Source organism: Antechinus flavipes, chromosome 3 (genome assembly GCF_016432865.1).
Source record: "Antechinus flavipes isolate AdamAnt ecotype Samford, QLD, Australia chromosome 3, AdamAnt_v2, whole genome shotgun sequence".
NCBI classification, from domain to species: Eukaryota; Metazoa; Chordata; class Mammalia; order Dasyuromorphia; family Dasyuridae; genus Antechinus; species Antechinus flavipes.
In genome coordinates, this window is record NC_067400.1 from 541,806,019 (window position 1) to 541,825,438 (window position 19,420).

At 36.5% G+C, this 19,420-nt stretch overlaps 1 long non-coding RNA gene across 1 annotated transcript in view; it reads right to left on the minus strand.

Moving 5' to 3' along the window:
* Positions 1–1,372: 1,372 nt before the first annotated feature.
* The window catches only part of LOC127555190 (uncharacterized), a 49,732-nt gene continuing 31,684 nt past the window's right edge, over positions 1,373–19,420 (minus strand). The window contains exon 3 of the long non-coding RNA XR_007952177.1: positions 1,373–3,813. This is a non-coding gene — a long non-coding RNA (uncharacterized LOC127555190). The remainder of the gene's footprint in view (positions 3,814–19,420) is intronic.

The window sequence follows — 19,420 nt, forward strand, 5'->3', positions numbered from 1 at the left end:
GAAGAGTTATAATTCTTATAGTTATAGCTCTCTTTTAGACTCTAGATATCATGTTTAATTTTTCTCTGTAACCTTGGTTTTCCTTCATCCTCTCAAAAGCAACATGTGTAAGAAACAAAAATTTACCATTTCTCCCCCTAATCTTCTCAACTTTCCAGTTTTTATCAATAGTACTACCTCACTTTCTGTCTCGTAGGCTAGAAATCTTGAAGACAGAACTGCCTTGCCTTTCTCTTTTTCCTCTATATTTATTCAGTTACTTATCAAGACCTGTATTCTTTTCTTTTGAAATCTCTTGGATTTAGCCTTTTCTCTCCATTTTCAAAGCCACCACACTGGCTTAAGTCTTCCATTCCTTACCAGGCTTATTGCAACAACATTATGGATAGTTATACTAATTCCAGTCTGTTCTCTTAGTTAATCCATCTTGAACACTCTTGGAAGACTAATCTTAAGCTTAATTAATTTTAATTAATTAATTCTCCAACTAACTTAGGGTCCTCACTGTTCTTTTTAAAATACTGTATCTATTCTTTCTCTTATTTTAGTAGTTATTGTAATTTCTGCCTATTCAAATCTCACTCTTCCTTCAAGATATATGTTAATTTCCATGAACGTCATGAAACCTTACCTATTTTGGCCCTCACTGATTTCTCCTTTCTCTGAACTCCTTCATATCAATATTATACAGATTAGCATTTTATGCATTTAGATCTGAATACTCAAATTATAAATTCCTTGAGAGTAGAGATCATGTATTATAGATCTTTTGAATCTTCCATAGCACTTAGCAGACACTTGAGAAAAATGGTACTTTATTTCATTATTGAAAAGACACTATTGACATTATTGTCAATTAAAAGACATTATTGAAAAGCCAGTTTTCAGATAACAGCTAGTTCCCTCTTTCCTTTCCCTATTCTTTCATCTCAAATCTATTTTGGGGGTGTCTACCAATAGAATACTTGAAAATGCTATTGTAGAATATTACTATTGCATCTAGTTATATCATCAGATTCATAGCTAGAACGGACCTCAAATAGATGCTCAAAGTTGAAGTGGTTTGTTCATGAGCACATCAGTAGGAAGTAACAGAGCTAAGGTTCAAATCTAGATCCTTTTTCTATAATCCAACACTTTTCCCATCATATATTTTCTACTCTGTTTTCACTATACAAATGGTGGGAGTACCTTATTTAGATTCTAAGAATTTGTTTTTAAAATACTTTGATGGCTGCATTTCAATGCAATTTATTTCTTTTGTAACCCTCTGTATTTTATTTTATGTACTTTAAAACATTATTCTAGAAGGGGTACATTCACTAAAGGGATCCATGACACACACAAAAAAGATTAAGAACCCCTATTCAGGATTATATCTAAGCAAATTAGTGAATAAAGAGATTTTTTTCTGGACATAGTAGTTAGCCTCCCATTTTCTTTCTTTCTTTTTCTTTTTTGTTTCAATAATAGCTTTTTATTTCTCAAGATATATACAAAGGTGGTTTTTAACATTCACCCCTGCAAAACCCCATGCTCCACATCCTTCTTTCACCTCCCGACTTCCCCAGACAGCAAGCAATCTAACATAGATTAAACATGTGCAATCCTTCTAAATATATCTCCACATCTATCATGCTGCACAAAAAAAAATAGATAAAAAAGGAAGGGAAATGAGAAAGAAAAAAAAAAAAACAAGCAAGTAAACATCATCAAAAAGGGGGAAAATATTATACCATTTTATTTCTCAGCTTTTGACAGCATGATCTCAAAAAGAAATGCTGTTATTTTTATGAAAATAGAAGAATTACAGAGGAAGAAAATCTAAGTACCCGAAAACTTTACATAGGAATTATATCACTTCATCTCCCATAAACAAAGAAATGGTAACAATAATACACTAATAACACTATGCTTTGGATAAAGCCTTTCATCTATAGACCTCAAAGCATACTATAATCACTAAGTAATATTCAAGGTGAGGTAAGTATTATTATCCACAATTTACTGATGAGGAAATCAAGGCAAAGAGAAAATTAATGAATACTTATTCAAGGCTTTAAGTAAAAGTTGAGTCAGAGCCAATATTAGAATTGTACAGGTTAGCTTCTCTGCCCAACAGCATGTTTCCTTGGTATTATTCCCAAGTGACTTTTTTTTTTCATTTATTTTTAAGTAGTTATTAAATGACAGAGTTAAGAGACAGGTCACTAAATCAATTCAAATCAATAAGCATTTGTTAAATGCCTATTATATGTTAGGCATCATGCTAAGCATTGAGGATACAAAGAGAAAAAGGAAACAGTTTTTGATATCAAGGAGTTTATAGTGGGTATATAGAGGTGGGGAGGAAAATGATTTTCTGTCCTTTTCCTGGGAGCCCACTAATCAATCTACCCAACAGATTCTAGATTCTAAGTCTCTCTAGCTATATGATGAAAGAGCTTCCAGGTCTTTCAGTCCCAGAAGTTGTGAATTGATCATGTCACAAATAAATATTACATGTGTACCTTACTACCATTATACTCTAAGTCTGAGCCCATTCTTTTTTTTTAAATAATAGCTTTTTATTTTCAAAATACATACAAAGATAATTTTCAACATTCATCCTTGCAAAACTTTGTGTTCCAAATTTTTCTTCTCTTCCCCTCCCCCCCCCACCCTTCTCCATCAAATAATCTTGTATAGGTTAAACATGCAATTCTTCAAACATATTTCCACAATTATCATGCTGCACAAGAAAAATCACATCAAAAAGGAAAAAAATGAGAAAGAAAAAAAATCAAGCAAACAACAACAAAAAAGTGGAAATACTATGTTGTGATCCTCTTTCTGAATGCAGTTTGAGCCCATTCTTTCTTTGGAGACTGTGTATTTGTGGAGAATGCTCGCTAGGTTTATGAAAAAAATTCTCTCTGTCCTTTGTGCTAGATATTATTGTTCAGTCAGGTCCACGTTTTAGTAACCCCGTGTGGGATTTTCTTGGCAGAGATATTGTAATTTTCTTCTCCAGATCATTTTACAGATGAGGAAACTGAGGATTAAATGAGCTGTCCATAGTTACACAATTGAGGAAGATGAGTATTCCTGACTCCAGTCCTGGCACTCTGTCCACTGTGCCATCAAAACATTTCCTCTCCTCCCCTAGAGCTCACATTCTAGTGAAGGAGTCAACTTGCTAACAATTGTGTACATTTTGTTGTTGTTTAGTTGATTAGTCATGTCTGACTCTTTGTGACCCCATTTTGGGCTTTTCTTGGCAAAGATCCTGGAGTGGTTTGCCATTTCCTTCTCCAGCTCATTTTACAGTCATTTGCCTAGAGATGATAATTAAGTCCATGGGAACTGATGAAGTCACCAAGAAAGAGTAGAACTAGAGAAGAGGGCCCAGATTACAATCTTCAAAGAAGGTAATACTTCAAACTATAGGCCAGGAAGCTTTACGTTGATGTTTGATAAAAAGCTAGATGGATTATTAAAGGAATGATGTGTTGGAAACGAGGAGGTGATTGTAAGAATTGGCAAGTATTTATTACAAACAAGTGTCTTAACATTGATATAATATATCAAAACTTTTAGTATACAGCCAAAGAAGCTCCTAAGGGACAATTTACATTTTTAAAGATTTTTAACAAAACAGAGAAAGAACAAATCAGTAAGTAGAGGATGCCTTTAAAATAATGTGGCTCCCATTCTTCAGGGCTTTCCTGGCACTCCAGCTCTGAACTTGATTCCAGTCATTGAACTTGTGGTAACTTGGTCTCCTAAACTTTTAAGATTCACAAGCTTATGGCTGTCCCAATATTCTTTCGCCTAAAAGGAGGGAAGAAAAAAAAGCTCAATTAGACAAAGAACAGAGGCCTATATTCGTGTTCACATGTGGGCCCAGTTAGGAAGGTTAAGGACTCTCAGACACTCCAACTTGCTACAGCCACATGTGGAAGAGCTCCTGACCCCCAATACGAAAAGCTCAAGGAAGAACTGAATCCTTATTCACATATTTAGGGGACAGACAAAAGGGATTAAGAATAAAAGTTTTTTCTCACTTTAAAATCCACTGAATGGTTAGTTTTTGTGGCTTAATGGCCAATCTTCTTTGATATAATCCATTACAAGGGGGGAACAGGTAGTGGTGGAACATATAGATCAACCAGAGGTTCCTAGTTAAACATGTCTTTTTCCAAAGGAATCTATTGAATAGATCCAGAGCAAATGTGTCCCTGGAAAGGGCTTAGATTCAGGGACCTAGTCCTGTTACATTGCATATATACAGGGAGACATGATTCTTAATTGACATAGAGACTTCCCACCCATGAGACTGCATATGGCGTAGGTAAGAATCCTGATGAGATATTTCAGGAGAAGAGAGAGGCTGGGCTAGAAGCAAGATATAGACTTTGAATGCTCTGTATGGAGCTAGATGGATTATTAAAAGAATGATGTATTGGAAAGAAGAGGTGATCCTAAGAATTGGCAAGTACTTATTAAAAACAATTGTCCTAATATTGACATAATAATCAAAACTTTTAAGATGCAGCCAAAGAAGCTCCTCAGGGAAAATTTGTACCTTTAAAGACTCTTATCTTTCTTATCTTTTCCACTTATCTAGTGGAAAACCTCCTCAGAACTATAAAGATATGGGAAAATCTCTGCCCATGCTCTTCCCACAAGATGTCTTTTGATTCCTACTGTCTACAACCCCAGAGGCTACTAAAGATAGGCTTCTTTCAAAATATTATTTACTTGATTGAGCTGAGATTTCATCTTGCTTCTGTATTGCAGACCTCCTTTCTTCTCATGTATTCTTTTATATAGAGGTAGCTGAAGGTGCAGTAGGTAGGACACCAGGCCTGAAGTCAAAAAAAATCTGTGTTTTTCTTAGATACTTACTACCTAAAAAGATGCTGGTTGAGTCACTTAATCTGTTTGCCACAATTTCTTCAACTTTAAATGGTGAAAATGAAAGTACCTACCTCCCAGGATTGCTCTTAGAATCAAATGAAATAATATTTGAAAAGTGCTTACCTCAGTGCCTAGAGCATAATAGGTGCTACATAAATGCTAACTATTATTATTCAATGTTCAAAACAAATCTGTGTAATTTCTGTGATTACTACTTTCCTTATTACACGCTTTGATAAATAGGCTTGCTCACTCCATGATTGTCTTTAGTGTAATGAACTAAAAGTAGGGAGCTCTGCTGACTAAGAGTAAGCTAATAGCTTCCTTCCCCTTTGGAATGAACCAGAGAAAATGATTTTTATCCTGAACCATTACCCCCTCACAGCCCAAAGCATCAAACCTCTAGATTGAAAATAGACTGACAAAAATCTAGCCCAATATACCTCTTGGAATTAGGAGAGTAAAGAAGTGAGGTACTAGCCACAGTCATTCTCTTTCTCCTTACAAAGATGGAAATTACAGACTTTTTTGGAGACTTCTAAATCTATCTAAACCTGCAATATCAGCTGCCCAAGTCTCTGTGGCCCAAGATTAAACTGTTAGATATGGGTTCTATATCTTTATCTGCTATACGCGAGCTCATTGGTTCTCTGCTACCTTGCATGTAGCATGGTATTCTTATGCAATGTTGTCCACATGTTACAGAGGTGCATCCCTGTTACCCATGGGTCAGCTGTTCTCTGGGGCCCAGGTCATTCTATTTTGAACTATGAGCAATTAATTGAGTTTTAATTCTGTAGGTTGCTGCATAAAACTGAATATTCTAGTGGCTTCTGAAGTTGAAGAAGTACTGTCTGTGTTTGATGGGAGCTCAGCAGCCAGACTTCTATCCACAGCAAAGTGGATCATTTTCCTTCCTACAATTTGCTTGGCTCATTGTATCTTGTGTCCCTGTTGTTGTTCAGTGAAGTTTCTGTATTTTAGGAGTGCAGATGGGGAGGAGATCAAGGTCATAGTTAAATGAGGTTGCCCTTGGATTCATGGGGCTCCCATGAGAATGGGCAGACTATCTCAGCCAGGAGATCCATTTGTGGACCAAGACCACCCAGAGGCTTTTAGAGCCAGGGCATTCTACCACATTAAGAGAGGGGAGAAGGGTCCCTTGCTTCACCTTCACTCTAATCCTCAGTTTGGGAGAAATTTTCCAGACTTATCTGCTTTGTATATGTGTGCCAAGAACACAGTAGAAAGTTCATGGCCTTTTCAATGTTTTTGAGATCAGAATGTACATCATTGCTAAGGACATCTTACATTCTCTTAGAAGAAAATAATCAACCCATCCTTGAGAGAACTTTATAGAATGAAAGACCAATTTCCTATCTTTCAACCAACTTGTTGATAAAGACAGATAGAACCAATTCAGCTTAGAATGTATATCAGTAATAATATCTCTCTAGAGTTGGTGCTGATTCCCAGGGCTATCCTGGAAATATCAGAATTTGGTTCAGTCCCAGGGGATTCAGGTCATCTCACCTGCAAGTAAGCAAGGCAGCCAGTATGCATTGTATTGTAAAATACAATTTTAATTGTATAATTAAAAATTATACATTTTCACATTTTTAATACATGCATTTATACATTTTTTAATATATGCAGGTTATATTTAAACACATACACACATGGATAATAATGGGAATAAAAACTAGGTCTGATACCAATTTCACATCTTCACTAGGAAGTTCCTTCACTGTGAGGGAAAGGAATGAGAGGCACATGTCCTGTCTTTGTCTACCAGAACAGGCTTAGCCCATGGACTTTGGGTTCTAGAGATTTGAAATTGGTATACCTGACTCCAGGGGCCAGCTGCTCTTTCCACTGTACTATACTTCCCCCTTTTGCCAGCTTCGATCAATCACTGTAGACCCTGAATTTGGCTTAGGAGACCTTGTTGTTGCTTGCCACAATGACAAATGCTATCTATATCTCCCATTCTTTTGGAAATATGTCTCCCTTTTTTGTCCTTCTTCCTATTTTTCTCTCCCAGTCGTCTCACCTTGTCACTTCCTTCACTCATAGCATTCTGGGAAGTACAGTCTTTTCCTGACATCACCATGTCTTTTACACATTTCTTCTCAAAAAGAATACTTTTAGGTTGCCTAGGGAAGAAGAGAAAAGGAAGGGCTATACAACCATAATCACTTGGTGTACTCTAGCTCTCTACTGTGACAATGCATAGTGGAAGAAAGGAAGATGTAGAGCCATAGGATATAAATTTGGATTCCAGTACTGACCTTGACTGGTTATGTGACCATGGACAAGTCACTTTACCTCTCTGTGAGCCTCAGTTTCCTTATCTGGGGTTCACACTACTTGTACTATTTAGTTCACAGGTTTGTTGTAAAGAAAATGCTATAGAAGCTTTAATGTGGTATGGAAATGTGAATTGTTTTATCTTTGAAGCACAAATTTCAATGTTATGATGTTATAATTATTGCTAATGGTTGGGTTTTTGCTTGATTTTTGATTTTGTTTTGTTTTGTTTTTGCTGAGCCAATTGGGGCTAAGTCACATAGCTAGGAAGTGTTAAGTGTCTGAGGTCAAATTTGAACTCAGGTCCTTCTGACTTCAGGGCTGGTACTCTATCTACTGAACCCTAATGGTTGTTTTTTAAAAAATTTATTGAGACTCAAAAGTCGTCGTGCTTTGCTTCAATCCTTTTTTTTTCTCCCTCTGCTACTTCTCTTTATTGTTCAGTCCATATTATTTTATTACTTTAATAGAGTAATATTCCTGTTGCTATAAATCAGTAATTCCCAATCTTTTGGATATTGAAATGCCTGCAGAATCACTTGAGATATTTCAGAGGAAGAGAAAAGAAGAGAAGGAGAGAGACTGGGCTAGAGTAATTGAACTCATCTTCCCCCACATACCTTCTCCTCTTTCACTATTCCCCAATTCTATTTAAGGCATCTCCATCCTTCTACTCTTTCAGGATCATAACCTTGGCATTGAGTGCAGGAAGAAAATAGCTGTCCTATTTGGTTCTTCTTTTGAGTACCTTTCTACTTTCCAATTTGAAGTAGGACCAGATTTAAGTTTAAGTAACTTTTCCATGGATGCCAGAGTTAGTATTTAATGAGCCAAAGAGTGGAGAAAAGGACTCTGACTTCTCTCGTTAGAAACCATCAAGTCCTCTAGGATTGAATCTAGATTTTATAACGATGGGTTCAGAGGAGAGGTGCTCCTTAGTGAAGAGAGAGAGGAAGAAGAAGACTATGTTTCTGATTATTAGACTGTTTTTTAATCTGTAAACAAATTAAGTTTTTTACCAAAACACAGAAAAGTTGTGGTAGCCATTCAACACTGATGTTTCTAAAGAAGTAGAAACTACTTTCAGACTCAGTGTCTCAGTGACTGGATCTTGTTCTCAGGGGCTGGTGGCCAGGAGCCCACCACTGACTGCTTGAGTGTCTGAAGGCATAGGGTAGCTGTGGTCAATGCAGGTTAAGTGGAGGGATAATCCGTGGTCTGTACCAACACTGAGATGGCTTAGAAAAACCCATGGTCTTTCCCGGCCCCGTCTTCTGCACCTGTGTGTCATCTGAGAACGGCCGCTTTGGGAAGGTTAAGGAGAGGCAGGGCCGGAGCAGTGGAGACAGCTGGTCAGATGCCTGCTCCTTTGATGTACGTGCCATAGGAGAACTTGACCCTCTGGGTAATCGGCATGAACCTACAGCTGTTGCCTGCTCTAGTTGGCACCCAGGCTATCCACCTACCCAGATAACAACCGGGATGTTATAATTGGAGCTACTCCTCTGACGCCCTGCATTGTAGGAAGGGGGGCCAGGCAAACTCTAAGCAAAGGTGAGGGAAGAAATCTGAACGGTTTGGGATTAGGGGGAGGGAACTCACAGTTAAGCAAGCTCAATATTCATAAACATGCATGTAAATTATACCTCATGCAGGCAACACACACAAATATATATACATACCTAACAGCAGATGTTGACTGAACCCAAGGAGCTCTCCTTATAAAAACAAACCTAGGACGCTGTTTTTAAATGCATATTTATCATTCCCTCTCCTTGTTTCTGCTCTAGTAAAGGACACTGTTTTTCAGAGCTGTCACTACTATTTGAAGAATACTTTAGCAGGAGTAACAAAACTAGATCAGCTGCTGCCATGGGGAAGGCCTTTTTCCATACATAGCTGGGTTGGTTTGAGAGCAGCTGGAAGGGGATGGTCCCCCTGGCTCCCCAAATGTCTCTCCCACCTGTTCACTGGTGTCTGGAATGTCTTTCAGGGAGACAAAGGCCCTCTGATCATAGTTAAAGATAGAGTTTAAGATGCAGCTACCCCTGGCTGAGAATGTGACAAATGAGATGATTCAGGGCATACTCTAGCCCTGTGTCGGCTTGTGGTTAATGGCCAAGGATCTCACATTTAGAGCAAGGGTCAAGCCTAGATGGCTTGTGATCCGCCTTACATACTAAGTGGAAAATACTATTATTCATTGCAGTAAATATTACTTTGTATTATATTATGTGTTATAAATATATAAATTACATCCCAAATGGTCAGGTTGATAATTGGAGGGACATCCATACCAGTAAGATCACACATTCATTGTCCTTTGTCCTTTGTTCTTGAAGAGGATTATGACATCGAAGGAGTGAATTAGGTTTAAGTGAGGGAGGGCTGTGCAAGGTCAGAGCCATCTGGGTCCAGGGGCCAGATGTAGGTCAGGATGACTGGAGATGGCCCTGGATGCAGGGAGACCTGGGCCTTTCTAAGCTGAGGTCTCCGTTTGACTGAGGTCACTCCCATTCAGTGATTAAGCCTAGGTAGCAATTGAGGAATCGATCTCCTCTTTCACCTAGTCCAAAAAACCAAACCAAACCAAACCAAAACCAAACCAGTACCACACCCTTACCCACAGATGCTCTGAAAAGCATTTCTTTTTTCTCTTTTGCACCTTCGAGTCCTCCCACGATATCTTGGGCATTTACTTGCTAGATTTCTTTCTTAAAGACCATGCCTTAAACCAAAATCAATCTGATTCTCATTGGCCACCAGTAGGTCCTAGACCAAGCCCTATTTGCTCATTGTTTGGGAACTGATTGACTCAGATGGAAGGTAAATAGTGATCATTTCTGCTTTGGTCAGAAACTCTGAAGGTCTTCTCCTTCCAGATTTCTTCATTATACATTCATAGGAATATCTGGAACCTCTGGCTGAACAACATAGCTGATTTAACCAAATCGCCATTAAGGTGACAAGGACTTCACTTAGCACTTTATTTCACCCCTCTCTAATTCCCTCAACAAAAACAAAACTATATCATCTTCTGCCCCCAACACATATACTATATCCCTGATTAATATTTGTGACTCATAATAACTCATATTTGTAGAATTTTAAGGTTTGAAGAGAATAGTTCTCATGAGAACCCTTAGAGGTAGGTATTCGAAGCTGGAGTTATTTTCCCTATTTTGCAGATAATAAATGTCTCTGAAACATAGTGCCTGACTTGTGGATGTGCAGCTGGGAAGTATCTAAAGTTTTCTAGAATCTAAATTCAGAGTTTTGTGCACTAAGATCCCTAATGAAGGCATGAGACTACTTACCTTTATTTGTTGCCCAGCACTCAGTACAGTGAGGTGGTATAGAGTGCTGGACCTAGAGAAGGGAAAAACCTCAGATTCTAGCTATGTAGTTAAATTCTCTCAGCCTTAGTTTCCTCATCTGTAAAATGGGGATAATAATAGCACAGACCATATGGGGTTCTTGTAAAGATTAAATTTAAAAAGTGATTTTTGAATGCTAGCTATTATTGTTGTTATTGATTATTACAATGCCTATAAGTTCTTATGTATTTGTTAAATTGAATAATATTATATTCTTTAGGGAAATAAAGAAGGAAAAGTATAAATTCTGAGTGTGAAAGATAGGGTGGGCAGGACCCGCAGTTAAACATCATCTATTTCACAGTTTTGCAAAACTTGACTCACAATATTTTCCTCATCCCCAAGCTGTCAGTGCTGTTTCTATCCTTAAATTATCTTGTATTTACTTGTCTGTGATTATATATTCCCCGAGCTGCATTGTAAGCTTCTAGACGTCTGGAACTGTTTTGTGCCTTTGTGACTACCCTCCCCGTCCATCCTCCCAACCTACTTCTAGACCTATGATTTCTTCAGTGTGGAAAACTCCCCTGGGTATAAACAAACACCTAACAATTCGAAAACTGTTCTTCGACTTAGTATCTTAGAGAAGCTCCCCAGTAGAGTGAGAAATGAAATGTTTTGTCCCTGGTCCTATAGCTAATAAGTGTCAGAGTTAGAGCTTGAACCCATCTTTCTGATTCCAAGGGAATTACCTTTCACCTTATATACATTAGGTGCTTAATAAATGTTTGTGGGATTGAATTAGAAAGTAGGTTCTATTTCTTTAGACAGATTCATGTTTAAAGTAAATCACTGATCATTTATTTCATTTATCTGCTGAACAGAAAATCTACACATACGCAGCAATTTCAGTCCCTGTGTTTAAGTGGTATAAATATTTGGCTTTACTGTTGGGAAAACTACACACTTTTCCCTGATGAAATGTCAACAGGAAAGAATTCCTTAATGCCATTTGGAACCATTAACAGCTGTAGCTACACATGATTACAGGCTAGGCAAAATTCTTTTCACTACAAATAGAGTCTGCTCTTTGTGAAATGCTTGCACTCATAAGTCTTGTCTGACTAATGAAGGGTTAGGTATTGTGTAATATTGATGAGCCCTCTGGCTGGCTCAAACAGTGACCTCACTCTCAACTAGAAACATCTCTGTCCCATCGAGACCCTCCAGAGGCAAAGTGTGCTCAGGTGGTATTTCTGCTACCAGGAGGTGGGAGAAAGGAGGGGTGTAAAGTCCTACAGAAGAGCTCTTCTTTAAGCTGGGGGAGAACCCCTATTCTCAAATATATGAAGATCATAAGAATGATCTGACTCTTTCTGTAAAGCTACAAAGGACTGACCTAGGAGCAGCAGGTCAAAGTTAGAGGGGAGGCAGTTGCAAATATGAAGTATTTTCCTTTTTTTGATCCTGTTACTACCTTGGTCCAGACCCTTATCATCTCACACCTGAATTTTTTCAGAATCTACTGGTTGGTCTCTTTGTCCCAATTCCCTCTCTTTCCCCCAGTCCTCTATTCAGTTGTCAAAGTGATCTTCCTAAAGTTAAATCTGAGTCATCTTCCTGTCTGGTTAACCCCATTGGCTTCCTCTTACCTCTAGCATCAAATATAAAAACCCTTTGTTTGGTTTTTAAAGTCCCAAACAACCTGAGTCCTTCCTCCCTTTACAATCTTCTTAAACTTTACTTCCCTCCACATTTTCTTTGATTTAAGCCTACTTCCTTTTCTTGAAATAAGATATCATATCTCTAAATTCCATGCATTTTCATTATCTTTCCCCTTGCCTGGAATTATCTGACTCCTATATTCCCTCAAATCTCTGCTAAAATAAAATATAAGATTTTATGTTTAAAATCCCATGTGATTAAAAAAAAAAAAGGAGACTAGTTACAAAATGGATTTGGTTTAGTTTGAGAATCAAAAGAACCAATTAGATTCTATCTTATGAACACTGACTCCATCTTGTATTGCTACATGTATTCTCTTCCATCTTATTTTTCTATTACTCATCCATGGGAAACATCATCTATTGTCTTATAAATGCAGGTGGATTTGATTACTCAACAAGTTTCTATTTTAGGAATAGAGGACTCTGAAACTTACTCATCCCCCTCCCAACTCTACTAAAACTTACTCTTTAACCTTTCCCAACTTGGAAAGTCCCTTATCTTTCCTCTACTAAGAAATTAGATGATCTAACTTTGTATGCTGGTTAATTGTTTTTATTTTAACTAATTGGTACAATTTTATTCATTGTTTTTATGTCTAAAAAATGTACTTCAAGTTTTATGGAAAATGCCATCCACATCCAGAGAAAGAATTATGGAATCTGAAGGTAATTTGAAGTATACTATTTTCACTTTTTAAACTTGCTTTTTGTTTTTTCTTTCTTGTGAATTTTCCCTTTTGTTCTGATTTTTTTTCCCACAACATGACTAACATAGAACTATGTTTGACATTATTATACATATATAGCCTATATTGGGATTGCTTGCTATCTTAGGTAGGGAGGAGGGAAGGGAGGGAGACAGAAAAATTTGGAATTCAAAATCTTACAGAAATGAATGTTGAAAACTATTTTTACATGTAACTGGAAAAAAATAAAATACTATTAAGGGCAGAAAAAAATTTTCCTTTACTCTGTCTGGACTGACTGGGACATTTATTGACTCATTTATTCTGACTTACCAATTCCTTCTGCTTGAATTGTTTCCTCAGTTATTATTAATTGCCACATATGGCTTCTGCAAGAAACTTTTCCAGGCCCCCTCTCAAAACTAGTGTCATTTCCTTGGGTTTACCTTTAACTTATTCTGTATATATCTTTTATGTACATAGTTGTTTATATGTTGTCTCCTCCCCCAATTAGAATGTGAACTTTTTGAGAGCAGGAGTTGTTTTTGCCTTTCTTTGTATACCAGAACTTAATACAGTGCCCAACACCAGTAAAATGCTTGTTGGTTTGATTTGAAACTGCCAAAGCATGTAATGGGCTATTATGTAAAGTCAGGAGCTTCTCATTGCTAGAAAAATTTAAGTAGAGGCTAGAATACTATCAAGGAGATTTCTATACTGGATGTGTGTGTGTATGTTTAATCTAGATCAGGGCTTCTGACATTTTCCAGTCATGACCCCTTTTCATCTGAGAAATTTTTATGTGACCTCAGGGATACAGATATATAAAATAAGTACATAAATCAAATATTTACTGATAATAAATCATAATTTCTTAACCACTACATTCAGTTATGAGACCCCATATGGGATCACAAACCACAGTTTAAAAAGCTGAAGTCTATATCATTCTTAAGATCTGTTCCAACTTTTAAGTTCTTGGAGCTATAGAAGGAAAATTGTTTAGTTTAGGAGGAACATTTATTCTATGCTGGTTAGTTTCCCCCTCAAAGATAATGAAACTGTGCTTGACATTTAATTGCTCTAAGGGTTACAGTAAAACCACTGACTTGAACTATTTTAAGTACAAAAGTTGAGTCTCTCACACTCTGTTGATCTTAAGTACAAATATAAAGACAAATATGAATCAATATATTCTTGCTGATTATCCTTTCCATTGAATAAACCTCCTTTTGTTAAATGTAGTTGACAAATGTCTCATTTCTTTCTTAAATTGAGCCTGAACTCTTGGCCATCCTGAGTCAGGCCTGACCCAGAACATTCCTAAATTTACACATGAGAAAACTGAGCCCCAGGGCTTTTGCCTAGAATCACATGGTTAGTTTGAGTAGAGACAGAACTAGAAGCCACTTTTCTTCTCCCATTCCAGATCTCTTTCCAGTAAAGCATGCTTTTCTTAATTTAATTTGTTATTTAACATTTTTATCTTATTGGTATCCTTTTTTTTAAACAAACTATTAATTTTAAAAAATTTATTCCTTCTTTCCTTACCCAGCAAGCCATACTTTGTAACAAATATTTAAAAGAATCTAAGATTCCCCTAATTTAATTTGGAAAGATTAAGGACTTACATCAACATATTATGTATAATTTCCCTTATTGTAATTAAAATCACCTTAAGACTAGTCAGGAGGAATTTGACATTAAAGGAATAATAGTATATAAACTACTTTATAAGAAGAGAATAACAACCTTTTAGCAATGCTGCCCCCTGCAGAGAATAATCAGAATCTTAAATCCAGCAGCATTTTTTTCAAAAGGCAAGGGATCCCACTTAGACAAATGGTCCCAGAGTACACTGAAAAGTCCTTTTTCTTAGTAGCATCCTACCTCAAAGGAACTGGACTAATAACAGCCCATCCTGCCATTTTTTCTCATTACATCCCTACTAGTATAAATACCATTATTCCAATTTTACAATTAAGAAAATAGATTCACAAAGTTATTGGTCCATGACCATACAACCAGTGTCAGAGTAACTACTAAAAAAAATGAACATTAGATGGTGATTTACATATGTGACCTTATTTGATTCTCACAACAGCCCTGTAAAATAAGTTATCTCCATTTTACAGTGAGGAAACTGAAGTTGAGATTAAATAATTTCTCCAAAATCATACAATTAGTAAGTATCTAAGGAAGCATTTGAATTCATATTCCTGATTCCAAGGCCAATATTCTATCTTCTATACCACCTATCTGCTCAGGATTTGAACCTGGGTCATTCAAATCTAAGTTAAATATGCTTTCTACTACACTAGCCTTCCTTATCTCTAAGGGACCTTTGAGGTCTCTACCAACTCTAATATTTCATGTCTATATGATTCTATAATTATAGACACGCTATAAGAATGTTCTATTCTAAAATGTAAATGTGCTGTAAGAAGGAAGGTACTTGAAGAAAGAAATGGCAAACCACCCCAATATCTTTGCCAAGAAAATCCTAAATGGGGCACAAAGAGTCAGACATGACTGAAAATGACTGAACAAGAAGTATAAGAAAAATATATATAATATATTTATATCTTTATATATATATATATATATATATATATATATATATATATATATATATATATATATATACAGACACATACATATGGGTGTCTAGATAAGTTAGCAAATAGAATTATTCAACTAGAATAATTAGATTGCAAACTATGCCAGAGCTTAGTAGAAAAATAGATTAAAGGAACCTTAGTGACTGTGTATGAGGAAGAGAGAGTAAATGAAAGACATTCAAACTGCTTAGTAGAATGGAAAGACTCCTATTCATACAGAATTGGAGTGGAGATTTGGAGGATTATTCCTGGGGTATCATTCAATCTCATGTTGAAGAATTAGAAATGGGGAAACTAAAACAGAATTACTTGCTTCCTTATTAGCCAGAAATACTTAAAGGAAAGATTACAAGAAAGAAGCTTGTGGTATTGCTAAAAATAGACAGTTTTCAGATAGCCAGTGAAAGAAGAATCTGAGGAAGCATGGAGTCTGGTGACAAGGCAAGATTTTTTAGACACAAAATCTGCCTTAATTGGATTTATCTCCTAAACCAAAAAAAGCTGGACTCTATGGATACAATATAATCCTGTGATCATCTACCAGTATACCATTCATACTTATAGTCCTCATGCTTATAGCAAAGAAGTTTTATTTTGTTTTTAATGTATAATTTAATTTAAACCTTTAATATGACCACCACATGCAAGGCATTATGCTAAACCCTGGGGATATGAGGACAAGAGCAGGTAGGCTTTTAACATTAATTTTTTTAAATTTTGAATTCCAAATTTTTTCCTTTATTCCCCTCTCCCTTCTTAAAGAGGCAGGCAATTTAATATAGATTATAAATGTGCAAATATGCCAAATATATTTCCATATTAGCTATGTTGTAAAAGAAAACAGACCAAAAGAAAAGAAAATTAAAGAAAGAAGCTTTGAAAAGAAAAATATTCAGATTTTAACAGTTCTTTCTCAGGAGAGGGATAGCATTTTTCATCTATAAGTCCTCTGAAATTGTGTTGGATTCTTGTATTGCTGAGAATAGCTAAGTCATTCACAGTTGATTATCATATAATATTGTTGTTACTATGTACAATGTTTTCCTGGTTCTACTCAGTTCACTTTGTATCAGTTCATGTAAATCTTCCCAGATTTTTCTGAAAGTATTATCATTTCTTATAATAAAATAGTATTCTATCACAATCAAATACCACAAATATGCAATCAGAGAGCATCTAGCTCCTGTATTATTAGCACAAAGCTGGTCCAGCAGTGCAAGTATCTCCAGAGGTAAACTCTGGGCAAACCTACACTTTTTTTTTTTTTTTTTTTTTTTGCCTGTCTGCCCCTAGTAGGGGAGAGCTTGATGTAAGAACTTGAAAACCTCATAGATTAGAGAATGTATGATGAGTATTCATTGAAGTGACTTATATTTACTCATTTCTAATGGTCTGGTTGAAATATATATAGAAAACGATAAAGGGGAAGATTTAATTCTAAACTTAGATAGGGACAGAGTCTGATTGGATAATGTGAGCCGATCCCTAGACTAATGAGAGAAGCATAATATTATTCATAAAGGAGTAGGCTCAAGGAATAAATGGCAGCTAGTTTGCTGAGGGCCAGAAAGGGGCTAGAGCTAGGTGATAGGTAGTATACATGGCAGGGGAGAAAGAATATTTCATTATTAGTCCATATCCAGGTTGTCACAGTTAAGTAGGATCAGATACTAGTCACAGTTCCCCCCAGGTGCTACATAACATTCTTTGCTTTCAAGAAATTTCACCGAGGGCTAGGAATAATGCTATGTTGTGTATTCAAATATTAGTTTTTCTATTTACTGCTTGTGAAATTTTGAATCTGGCTTTTAATTTCTCTGGAACTCATTTTCCTTATCTGTGTAATGAAGGATTTGGATGAAATGGCCTATGAAACTAAATGTACTAAGAGGAATACTAAGGAGGAAAAAGACACTGCCAACAGAGGGGGTACTAGAAAACCTGGGATAGCATCCCAGGAAAGATAGTAGTGGCTGAGCTAAGGCTTGAAGAAAGACAGACAGGAATTCTGAGAAATGTTAATGAGAAAGGAGTGCATTTCAGGAGTAAGGGAATCGCCTGACCAACAGGGGCAGAGGCAAAGCTCAGGATGTGGACACTCATCCAATTTGCCTGGACTTTATTCATGAAGGGAATTTTATACAATTTCCAAAAAGATGGAAGGATAGAAGAGGGCAATCATGTCAGACAAAATAGAGAAGTGGATCTGTTATCCATTGCTGGTCTTTTTGTTTAGATGATCTAAGATGTTTCAATTAAATAGAAAACTGTTGATTTAGGAGTGTGTGTGTGTGTGTGTGTGTGTGTGTTGTTACTGTTTTAAACATCTCAACCAAGATGTCTGGGAACGTGTCCAAATTTATCAGACAGTGAAAACACATTAAAATGAACAAAACCTCCATGGCAACCCACCAAACAGCATTCTTCCCCAACTGTATGGGCTCAAAAGAAATGGCTATACAGTGAAGGGAGAGAAGGAAGAAGGGAAATACAGAACAGCAGCTTGTTCTCATATAGAATTTTATATTTTTTCAAGCATTTAAACATATACAATCAGTTTGATTCTTCATTAACAATCCTGTGAGTTAGTCAGACAAGGTCAGTTATTTCCATTTCACAGATAAGGAAACTAAGGCAGTTAGGTGGCACAATGGATAGAATATTGACCCTGGAGTCAGGAAGATTGTAATTCAAATCTGGCCTTAGACACTTATTAACTACGTGACCTGAAACAGGATATTGGATTACATGGGAGCCACCTGGCAGAGGCTGCTGGAGATCCAACCCAGAATGGATCTCCTCTTGTGAGAGGATGATACCAGGAGATTGAGAAGCAGTTGCTGTTCTCTGACCTCTCTGACTGAGAGTCCATTGCATTATCTGACCTCTCTCCTCTTCCCTCTGCCTCCAATTTATCTCATTCCCAGGCCGCAACACCTGTGTCAGCAAAGGTTGCCCTGCAACTCCTTCACATGTTGTGATCCTTAGCTGTGGAGGCTCTTGGAGAACTGACCTATCTCTTAACAAAAGGACATTGAACTTTTGTGCCTCAGGTTCCTCATTTGTAAAATGGGAACAATAATTGCATCTATCTTCCAGGGTTGTTTTGAGGATCAAATTTTTTTTCTTTTCTTTTTCAAAAAATTTCAATAATGTTTTATTTTCTAGTTACATGTATAGAGAGTTTTCAATACTCATTTTTGTAAGGTTTTGTGTTTCAATTTTTTTTCTCTCTTCCTCCCTTACTTTCTGCCTCCCCAAGACAGCAAACAATCTGATATAAATAGACAAGTACAATCATTTAAAAGAAATTTCCCTATTAGTTATGTTGTTAAAGAAAAATCAGAACAAAAGGGCAAAAACACAAGAAAGAAAAAAAAGTGAAAATAATATGCTTTGATCCACATTCAGTCTCCATGGTTCTTTCTCTGGATGCAGGTTTTTTTCATTCTAAGTCTATTGGAACCATTTTGTATCACTGTAGTGCTGAGAAGAGCTAAGTCTAACATAATTGATCATCATACAGTATTGCTCTTTCTGTGTACAATATTCTCCCAGTTCTGCTTATTTCACTCAGCATCAGTTCTTGTAAGTCTTTCCTGGCTTTTCTGAAATCAGTCTGAAATGAGATAATATTTATGAAGCACTTTGCAAAACTTCAAAACACTATAAATTCTATGATGATGATGATAATCAAGTCCAACTTCTTTACTTCTTAGATGAGGACACTAAGATGCAGGTAATTGGTAGTAGTTGGCAAAGAGAGATAATATCACATAGTGATTACCTCTGAAGTCAGAAAGTCCTGCTTTTGACACATACTGGCCATCTGATTTTGGGAAAGCCTGATCAGGCAA